Here is an 11274-nt window from a genome sequence, read left to right as displayed (position 1 = left end):
TGTGATGTTTATTACACTCACGTCCTATAAAATAGTTTAAAACACGTTGACTAAAATCGGCTGCTCTTGTGATTTTACCAAGTCACGGACCATTATAAGGGTGCCGACATACACTAACGGCAACTTTTGATTGAGTAAGTTGATGGGTGGTGCGATGAAAGGGATTCAATCCAGCAAAATGTCCACAGCCCTGTCTTTACGTTGTGCGCTGAGTAAGTACAAGCTTTACTATTTCTCTTGGTTATGCTTTAGAAACAAAGAAGACAATGAATTTAAAAATGAATTAAGGAATAAATGATGGGATATCAATATGTCGATATCGGGGCATCCTGCAACCCTCAGCCGCTTCAAACCAGAGAGACGCAAGTCAAGTGGCAAGTATTCATCTCTCTAAAAACAAATCGATTGAACTCGACAACGTCTGCTCTTGAGTTTTATCACATAAAACAACTGGATGAATGCCGAGTTTGAACATTTTTTTATACAGTTTTTGCCACGACACAATGCGAAATGATTTGAAAGCAATGAGTCAGTACGAAACAATTACGAAGTTTTGAAAATGAAGTGCGGTCCGCGTGATCATAAAGATCAAAGGAACTGAAAGCTTTGTTCTTACCATCTTTGGCTAACTGGAGTTCCGTCGTTCGATGAAGCATCAGTCGTTCCAGTCCTGCTAAAAAAAATAAAAAAAAAGGAAAAACTGTGATAAAATTAAACCCGGCGGGGCAATTTGTGTTCAGTAACCCTTTTTCTTAACATTTTGTAATATCGGTGTGTACGTACAGTATTGTGAAAAAGTAATGCAAGCGGAATTCGGCGAATTTCGTTATTTGTTCTAACGATCTTTCGTCGAAAGTTCGAACGAAAATTCGATCGAAAGTTCAAGGCCTGTTAAGCGACATTTCGTCTGAACAAAGGACGCTTTTTCAATGAATTTTCGCCACGACGCGAAAATTCGTGGCGGAAAGTGTCTCTTCGATCATTAGTGTTCGAAATTTCGCTTCGAACTGACAGTAGCCATCTGCGAGTGATCAAGTTTGTTTACTATTCATGTAAGCAACACGAAATGTTATTAAACGTATTTCCAACCTTTTTCACCACGACAGAGATACTTAATATTTGAGACTAAACACAGCAATTGCGACCAAGAGACATGTTTTTGGTGAAAATAAACTCTCAAATGATTGGAATAGTTTTAAACATTAACTTCAGTACTCTGCTTTGAAACCAGACAGAGCGGAGAACGTGTTTTGAGTGTTTTCAAACGTTGTCAATCGAGAAATGTGTTCCTTGTTTATTCGTTCTCAATCGCTACGCAAATAGACGGCATCCATATTGCTGATTGCTTTCCAGATATCATTATACCCATGTTTGTTTGGAAATATTTATTCTTCACAATTTATATATATATATATATATATATATATATATATATATATCACTAGTTTTTCTAGTTTGAGCACTCTGGCATGGCTTAGATGATCCCACATGTGTGAGATCACTTGGGGTAGCTGTATGGCCTTACCTCCATCCTAGCATCAGCACTGCACTGATGAGGCCCAGAAGGCCGAAACAGTACTGTCTGCAGTTAGTTATATATATAGATATATATAACGGGAGCTTCAGAGCGCGTGCAGTATTTTAGCATTTAAGTGTTCTTTGTTCGTTTTGATCCTACACAATCAGACGCTAATAAAAGTGTGAAATACTTTACATTTCGCGACAAAATACTGAATATTAGTAAGTGACGGCTGAAACAACTACTATTTAGGTCACGTTGCCCTATTTTTACGTAAATTCTGGCATCTTTTGCCAATGCTTATTTTGCACAGTTTCTACATGCACTGTTCGCTTCCATAGACAGCTTTTGAGGTCTTCCCGATCGAGGTAAATTTACCACAAAACTGGTGAGACGCAACTTTCAAATGATGCGCGTAGTAAAACCTAGTAACCCGTCGCGTTTCAACGCTTTCGGTATTTCAGCTGGGTGGAGGTCTTGCTTGTGGAGGGGCTTTTTTTTTGTAGAATAATTTGAAACTTTGGCGACGATGACTACCAAAAGTAGAGTAAGTAAATGATCCCAAACGCATTGACACAATTGATACACTGAGTGTTGCCATGGTTGCAAACAACATAGGTCACGCGGAAGACTCAAATCGTTGCGGGAAATTCTATGGGAGTTTTACATAGAGCAGTACCCAACCACAATTTCAGCCAAATCTTTTTGAAAGAATGAACAATTGCAACGAATTATCGCCCCGAATATTCGCCGCATAGAACGAATTTTCGCTTGAAATTTCGAGTCGCATTAACGCCATCAAGGAATATGTCGCCGAAAGTTCGAACCGTTCAAAACAATACATGCCTCGAAAATTCGCAGAAATGTCGTCGAAGTTTCGTTTCGGTCAAGAATTCGTCGAAAAGCCAGGAATTTCGTCGAATTTCGTCGACAGGTGTTTGCATTACTTTTGTACAATACTGTATATCACTTCCGTGGAATTAATTCCACCCCACTAAAGCGAAAAAAAAGTATTGTGGTATTAACTCATCGATCATATTTTGGACTGGCTTTTGTGTTTTGTGTACTCTTGGGCTACATTGATTTGCAATTCGTATTTTCCATCCAAATTTTATTCTTCTTATTATTAATATGTCATTTTGTCATTTTTTTTATTTTCTCTTCGACTGAATTATAGAATTTTTCGTTTTTTCTCGTCAGATATATTAAAACAAACAATAACTTGATTGCCTCAAATGTGCACTTGTACGCATGTTTCCTAAAATTATCTCAGTTTTCCTTATCCGGGGACCAAACGTTTTTAAAATTAGAAATATATGATAAATTTATATTTGATCTCTGAATGATTGTAATGATAATAATAAAAAAAGAAATGACAAAGTAATCCTCAAAGGTTAGGGAACACCATAGAAATTGAAGAGAAAAAAAAAGGTAAGAGGCCGTAATATTTGCATCTCTCCAAGAATGTTACTTAGTTACTCATTTACTATTAGAACTGCAAGGGACGATTTTGAACCGCGTCAAAGTTTTGATCACCTCTTTGTGGTTTCTTTCTCCGCAAATGCTCTGATCGAGGTAATCTTTTAAGGACTGTTTTACCGTCATATTTCAACCCCAAGGAAACAAAATTGGTTCTAAGGAAATAGATAAAAGTGCAATTTTTCGCCCCAGGTGGAGGCTATTTTACAAACATCTTGGTCACAAACGTGTTAGCGTCGATAACGTTTCCTTTGGGATTTTTCAGTTTTCGCTAACAGTGCTCGATCGTTTCGAAGGAAAAAGTTTGCTTCTTCTTCTGTAACGGCAGCAAACCAATCGAACTCCTTGTACTAGCGCTAAAATAGCAACAGGGGAATATCACTAGGAATTTCTCATTCTTAGCCAGGGTCTGTTCGGTCAGTTAACGTTTTACCTCAAGTCTTCATATATTTAAGGGCAGAATTGTATTCGAGTCCTTTTCGTTTGATGAGAGTCATTTTGCAGTTCAGTGAGCTTGTTCAGGGTGACATTGTCTGCGTTTAAAACTAGACTGTGAATGGCGAAAGGTAAAAAAAGGGAAGATTCCTATGGTGAAATTAAAAAAGAATCCTGGCTATAAGCACAAGTATCGAGGAAACTCGATGAGGAATGGTTGAAGAAACTCACCGAAACGGATAAGGGCTCGTGGTTGAAGCGACGGGCACACGGTCAGGAACCATTAACGAGTTCTGTCGCAGCATGCTCGAGCCGCTTTTGAGCTAAAAAAATAAATAAATACAATTGAAAATTTAAAAAAATAAATAAATAAAAATAACAAATTCAATCCAAATTGCCGGCCAGCAGATTATTTAAATACCGTCTGGTACGGGCGACTATTACCCGCAAAATATGTTTTTGTTGCGAGTCTCCCGAGACAACGCGGGACACTTCTGTGTTTCTATTAGCGGTCGGCATTGCGAACAATTTAGTGTTGACATAATTTGGCATGTGGTCACTTAAAGGCGTGAACTATTAGCAGAGGTTTGGAAGCACAAAGAAAAAAAATGCTTTGTAACTACGCGATAATAGAGAATGTAAACCATACGGTTTGCCTTGAAATTCGGTTTTCGAACTCCCCAACATACCATCCGCAAAACCCGGTGAGGGTTCCGTTTTCGAAATGGATCTCCCGCAATTGCCTGAGTGTAGAAAAAGAAAAAACAAAGAAGAACATTATGGGGTGGTAATAAATTGAATATCAGCAGGCTGCGGAACCTTAGAACCAAGAACCAGCGCAACCTGCGGAACCGTTATGATGAAAAAAAAAAAATTTAATAATAAAAACTAAAAATACCTTAAAGCTGTTCGAGATTTTGTTTTCGTGTATATAGAAGATAACGTTATCAGATAAATATGTTTGTTAGTTCTTTGCTGTTTTTTTTTTGGTTGATGTTTTTTTATTCTGTATTTTTTTAAATCTATCTATCTTGACGTCCGATAGGTAACAAGTTTTGTTCAGCTGGTTGCGGAGATACTGCACTTTTTTCTTTCAATTCCTCAGTTAGCTCCTTAGGGAAGGTAAAAAAGCCATGGGTAGATTTTAAGGTGCATGTAGCGAATAAAATGCTCTAGTACTAGTCTAACTTGAAATTTAAGAAACTCTTTTGTTGTTTCAAATGTTACAATCGACATAACAGTAAAATTATTTTCCCATTTTCTCTTCTACAGTTATCCTTCATTTGATAATGGAATTGCCAGGAACAGGTGAGGAAGTGTAATTACAATTTAATATTTATGTATCTTAAAATGACGTGAAAAGAAAGGATCTGACTGAATTATCAAAATGATTACTTATAGACTTCCTGCTGCAATGACATCGTTTTGCGATTAAAAACATTAGTTGGAAAGCAAAACAAAAAGGTCAAAGATTAACGGTGCTATTACCTTGATTTCCCCAATTTCCACTTTTAAAACCTTGCCTAATTCCAATTTTTCCTTCGGTGACGAGAGGGTTTTGATGCCCATTGTTTTTTATCATTAATGGTATAAATTTTCTTTTTCTTCTTCATATCTTTATCGTTATTACTATTGTTATCATCAGTATACATTTTCTTCGTTTATTTATTCCTTTATTTTTTTTTTGATAGAGTGCCAATCAACCTGTTTCAAAAACTCCTGCTACATATTTTCGAAAAGCGGAAGATATTGGTATGACAACGAGGAAGTCTGTTATCTCCAGGGAGGTTACTTAGTCTCCATCGAAACTGAAGAAGAATGGCAGTTTATCAATCAGGAGATTCGAAAGCGTGGCACTTGGAATACTAGTGCGTGGCACATTGGTTTAAGGAAGAAAGACAAGGTTTGGACTTGGGAGAGTGGAGAACAACTGAATATTTCGAAATGGCAAGATTCTCAGCTAGATGATAACGACGATAGAGCGAAAATATCCAAGAATGGAAGCCTCTTTAATGGTATCTCTCGGGATGATAAAAACGCCTTCATTTGCGAGATGCCCAGAAGTAAGATCACATTCCAACCATAAAATATATTATGTGCAGTCTTGCACTTGTGTCATGAAAATTTCTCTTGCTTCTTAAAAGTGAAAATATTGTTCACATAATACGCTCACCTCACCTAACTTGTACGGGTGAGCGACGAATGAACGTTTAAGCGCGCATTAGTGGTTGAACATAATGCCCGTAAAAAAAATGCGGGACATATGTTCCGAAAAAAATGATCACTCTAAAATTGTTCTTTTTTGCATCGCCTGCAGTTGAGAAAAACAGCGATCGAAATTGTACATTTCACAATTTTTGTCGAGCCCGCTGAGATTGGGATAATCTAACCGGAATTTTCCCTTGCCACAAGTTACATGACGTGTTCACTGAGGTCAGTGAGTAAACACGTGTTCTTTTGAAAATAACGCTTCGAAGTATGTATGCCCAAGGTCTTGAATACCGGTACTGAAGACAGAGTGTGCAGTTTTTCCCAATACAAACCGACCTTGGCTGATGAAATACATTTTTTTTTAATTTATTAATTTTTTTTTTTTATTATTTAAACTCAACGAAATGTTTTCCAGAAGAACCATTATGATTTAAGGCTGTAATTACGGCAAGATCCTCCATGAACTGAACGATTTTTGAGCAAGTAAATGGTAGTTGAAACACACTGAGTTAATGCAAATTAAATAGAGGCTTTACTGAAATATTTTTTTTATGTAATGGAAAAGGTGATTTAAAAGGCTTCCAAAATAGCTTTAAAACACTTTTTTTAAAAGTATCCGTCACAATATGATACCTGTCAATTAAGGAGGGTGTAAGAAAAAAAGCGCATGCACGTTTTAAAACACTGGCACTGGTTTGGCAAACAAACTTAAGTTCAATGTCTGTCACTAGAATTTTTCTAAAAAACAGTCAATGATCTTACGGAAAGTGTTACTCACTTCCATCGACTATTGATGAACGAAGTATAGCTCTGTTCAGTCAGTAAATGGAAAGTAATTGTAAGCAAATTTAAATCTGTTTCGAGATCGTGGGAGTTTGCTCGTTTATTTGGTGCAATTGCGTGTGTAAATCTGGTCTTTTGTCAAAAGCGGAATTTAATACAGCTTTTTCTCGTTGAATTCCTTCGTTTTCTGTTGTGAAGTTTACGGTACAAATGTCTAATTTTAGAAGACTTATTAAGACTTACCAAAGGCGTATTTAAAGTATAGAATGAAGACTTCGCTTACTGTTTTTCAATGAAAAAATCGTTTGAAAGAATTCAGATATAAAATGATTGAAAATTTCATTAATTAATTCAATTTTAAACAAATACCTCGCGTTCTAACTTCTTGAGTTACTTCTAGTGAAGGTCTAGGTTAATTACAAACGGTTTTCAGGCCGCGTGTCAACCCATCTAATGACAAATTTGCCACCAAAAATCATTTTACTATTTTTTGCCGGCAGCCACAGTGACTTAAAAGAGAGAAGGAGAGGATTAATAAGTTATTAATCAGCTTGATTTGCTTTAAAATGATTTGCTTAAAAATACTGCCCAGCTGGCAAACGATATATATTTATGAAAAATGGCAACGAAGCTAGGGTTGTAGCTAACGACTCGAGAAAGCGTTGCCGTGCCACTAGGCAGAGATAGGAAAATCCGGACGGCATTAAGAACCACAAAGATTGCACGATTCGTTACCGTTCAGAAAAAACAAACAATAACTGTAGTTCTTTCGGGAAAAGTTTTCGGGAAAAAGCGTGTCAGAAGTGCAAGCGGTGACCTTGACAGATATTGTGGGTAGCTTTCAGGTCATAGTTAGACGACCTCTAAGAAAATGTCACTTCAAGGACGAGGCTCAACGGGTTTGAACCTATTTTTAATACAAGATTGACTTTAAGCGGACTTGCAAAAACTTACCGAAAGCGTATTTAAAGTATAGAACTGAAGATATCGCTCACTGTTTTTGAATGAACAAATTGTTTGGACGAATTCAGATATAAAATGAATGAAAACCCCATCAATTAATTAAATTCTAAACAAATACGTTACGTTCTATCTTCCTGAGTTACTTATAGTGAAGGTCTAGGTTAATTACAAACGGTTTTTATTCCGCGTGTCAACCCATTTAGTGGCATATTTGCGACCAAAAATCATTTCAAAACCATTATTTTTGCTGGCAGCCACAGTGACTTGAGAAAGAGAAGGAGAGGATTAATAAGTAATTAATCAGCTTGATTTGCTTTAAAGTGATTTATGTGAAAATACTTCTCAGCTCGCAAAGCGAAATATATTTATGAAAAAAGGCAACGAAGCTAAGGTTGTAGCTAGCGACTCGAGCACGCGTTGTAGTGCCGCTGAGCAGACAAAAGAAAATCCGGACCGCATTAAGAATCACAAAGATTGCAGGACTCGTTACCGTGCCCTCTTAGAAAAACAAATAATAAATACAGCTCTTTTGGGAGAAGTTTTCGGGAAAAAGCGTGTCAGAAGTGCAAGCGATAACCTTGACAGGTATTGCGGGTGGCTTTCAATTTTAAGGACGAGTCATCACGGGTTTGAACCTGTTTTTAATACGACTGACTTTAAATTCCAAACTGCATGCAAAAAGGGAAAAAAGTATAAGAAAACCCTAATTAATTTATCTTTACTTACTTTACATGTCAATGTTGGTTACCGCCACCTAGATAATCTTTTGATTTTGTCGCATGTACTTTAAATTGTTGTTTTTGTTTTTTCCACAACCTTTCCCATAACAACTGTGTGCGGTGAATTGCGTATCTCCAGTTGCACATTTATAAGAGCTTACATTCACATTTAATTTTACGTTTTTTAAGTCTGTTCAGATGGGGGAGGAAGAAAAGGGGGCGGGGTGAGGGTGGTTTCAACTCAACAAGGAAATAATAAATTTTCAAATCTCGACTACCAAAATTACATGAACTCACAGATAATCTTAGCTGATGTGAAGTTAACTAATTCAGAAAAGCAGGTTAGAGATGGTGGACGCCGTAAGGAAGAAAGATGCATAGTATTAATTGACAATGATCAAACATAAACTGGAGGTGTTAAAAAAAACCAGGAATCAAAAAAAAAATCATAAAACTGTAAAAAAAAAAGGAATTATATTCAAAATAAGTCCCGTTTTCTTTCTCATTTCTTTTTCTCCTTTATTGTGATTATGATTTTAATCTTTTTATGTCATCATCATTATTATTATTTATCACTTTGATTATCATTATGATAATTAGTATTTTTGCTTTTATTTTTATCATTTTGTAGAATTCCTAAATATAACTTTTAAAAACTCTTGGTACATAATTTCGGTGCGCGTGCGCGAAATAGACCGGCCCATTAACTGGCTCTGGGCTAGAGAAGCCTGCCAAAACCAAGGAGGGGACCTAGTTTCCATTGAAACCGAAGATGAATGGAATTTCATCAATGACCAGATTCAAAGGCGAAATGCTGAGCAATATGAAAATAAGTGGAATATTGGTTTAACAAAAAAGGCCGAGAATTGGACTTGGGTGAATGGAAGACCGCTGACTATTTGCAAATGGGAACAAGGGGAGCCAAGAGGTGAACACGACGCGGCTTTCATGTACAAGTGGTCCAGTAATGAAGAGCAGGGCGTGTTTGGTGGTGTTAATGGCACAAGTATAAGATATGGCCACGCTTATATTTGTGAGATTTCCGAGGGTAAGTTGTTATTTTTGTTGTTGTTTTGTTTTGTTTTTTCTGTTTGTTTGCTTTCTTTAATATTATTTTGAGGAAACTAACGGCAATAGAAGCGCTTAGGCATCATAAAAACATTATTTGATATCGTTTGTGAAACTTATGAAAGGATTTACATAAACCCTCTGACAGTCAGAATCAAGTTTACACTAACATTTGAATGAATGAAATATGTTTGAAACGATATCAATTAACGTTTTCACGATACATATGTCTAACTTTTAGCTTTGTGAGCAGAGGAAAATTACATATGGTTCTGTTACCAGTAATAACAGTAAACTTTCAGTTATCAGTTATTTTCATGCAGTTAATTTATTGTTTCGATTGAACAAAATGATGGTGAATACCAATTGCGAAGAAATATCAGTTCAATTGCTTTTTTAGATAACAACGTGTGATGACATGAAGTGCGTTATCGCAAAGAGCCATGCCAGGGACTCATGTCTGTTGAGATACATGCCAATTATCGTTTTATAAAACGAATACAAAAGACTTGCAAATTTATTTTTTCTTCGCATAGCGGAATCAGTTCTGTGTTTATTCTATTTTCTTTTAATATATATGATATATTGCTGTAGTTCGAAAAGAAGGTTTGACATTTGTAATGTATACATCTCATTTTTCGAACTTTTCGAGCTTTAAGTTAATTTTTTCACATAATTTAGCCTGTTTTACCTCTAACCCTCAGAGGTGGGTGCCCACCACTAGGATAGGGAATACGTTCCCATTTTTCCCACTGGGTCTTCTGGGTTTCTTGTCACGCGTCGGCACACAAAATGTTTTTTTGCGCGAGAAGTAATTCATTTGTAACTAGTTGTTTATCGTACTCTGTACCTTTGTCGGACGGCATGAAGCACTCACGCTCCTAGTTCGATCTGCACACCCCCTCCCTGTGTATGAGTCGTGAATTAAGATAGGAGGTAAGTTATTAAGCGTGTGCGTTGTGAGAAAAAGAGCGGAAAAGACATATTTAAACTTGAAATGATACAACAAGTTAAATGCGACCCTTTCATATCCCGATAACTCTGGACTCTTATTGATGAGGCTCTTGCAAAAGCCACAAACCACTACTCTTATCAGATGAGTCCAAAATTTCTGGTCAATGTTATTCTTTGTGCACGGCCCCCTGATGCCATAATATCATTTATGAGAAAACAATACCTAAACGCTGTGATATTGTTACAGGTTATCTGAATGTTATGATGTCATTAGTGCAACATAATACCCTAATGCGGTAATGTCATTATTAGTCTTTTCTTCTCATAGTAGCGTTAACAATGGGGATGTTCGAAGTATTTGTAATGTATTCCAATAGCGTCCGTTCGTTTAGCACACTTCGGGTAAAGTATTTCGTAACAGTGGCGACACATTTAGTAAAACCTGCGTTGAAAGGAAATCAAAAAGGTCCTCGCTAGCGTCCACTTATTATAAAATATCCGTTTCATTAAAGTTTTGTAAATTGAGTAACGGTGACAAGCTTGAATTACGAACCTTTACGCCCTCTGCGTTTCGTGTCACTCGCTACCTAATATTTTGAAAAATATAAAAAACTTGTGCCAGGAGGAAAACTGTACACAGTAAAAAAAAAACCTCGGTTGACATGTCGTTCTAATCGAAGATTAACATTCTCATCCACCTTAAACAGCAACATCGCCACCGCTCTCGCCATCGCCGTCGCTGGGGCCATTGCCGTCGCCAGGGCCATGGCCGTCGCCGTCGCCGTCGCCGTCCCCGTCGCTGTCGCCATCGCTGTCGCCATCGCCGTCGCCGTCACAGCAAGGTATGATACTATATACTATACACTATATCCTATGTACTCAGGTATAGCACTTAACTGTCATGGCCTTAAGCTGCTACACAGTTCTTTGTAAGTTAATAATGAGGATCTGATGTTAGATCAAGAAACTTCTGTCTGAGAAGTTTGAGTATTCTCTTTACCTGTCTGTCCGGTAATGTATGAATATTACAGGGAGAAGTTACATGTTAATCACTTGTGGGAGCTAAAGGGTTAAATTCGGAGAATCTTTTGCTTAGGTTTCTCATTAAAGTAATCTGTATGAGTATACTTCTTTTTTTTTTTT

General features: G+C 37.0%; 1 long non-coding RNA gene across 1 annotated transcript; it reads left to right on the top strand.

Annotated features, from left to right (window-relative positions):
- Positions 1-5195, top strand: LOC136280986 (uncharacterized). Its single transcript, XR_010717509.1, has 3 exons — positions 1-212; positions 4706-4741; positions 5125-5195. It is a non-coding gene; the product is annotated as an uncharacterized lncRNA (long non-coding RNA).
- Positions 5196-11274: the final 6079 nt, after the last annotated feature.

Source organism: Pocillopora verrucosa, chromosome 5 (genome assembly GCF_036669915.1).
Source record: "Pocillopora verrucosa isolate sample1 chromosome 5, ASM3666991v2, whole genome shotgun sequence".
Lineage (NCBI taxonomy): Eukaryota > Metazoa > Cnidaria > Anthozoa > Scleractinia > Pocilloporidae > Pocillopora > Pocillopora verrucosa.
This window is presented reverse-complemented; position numbering and strand designations above follow the sequence as displayed.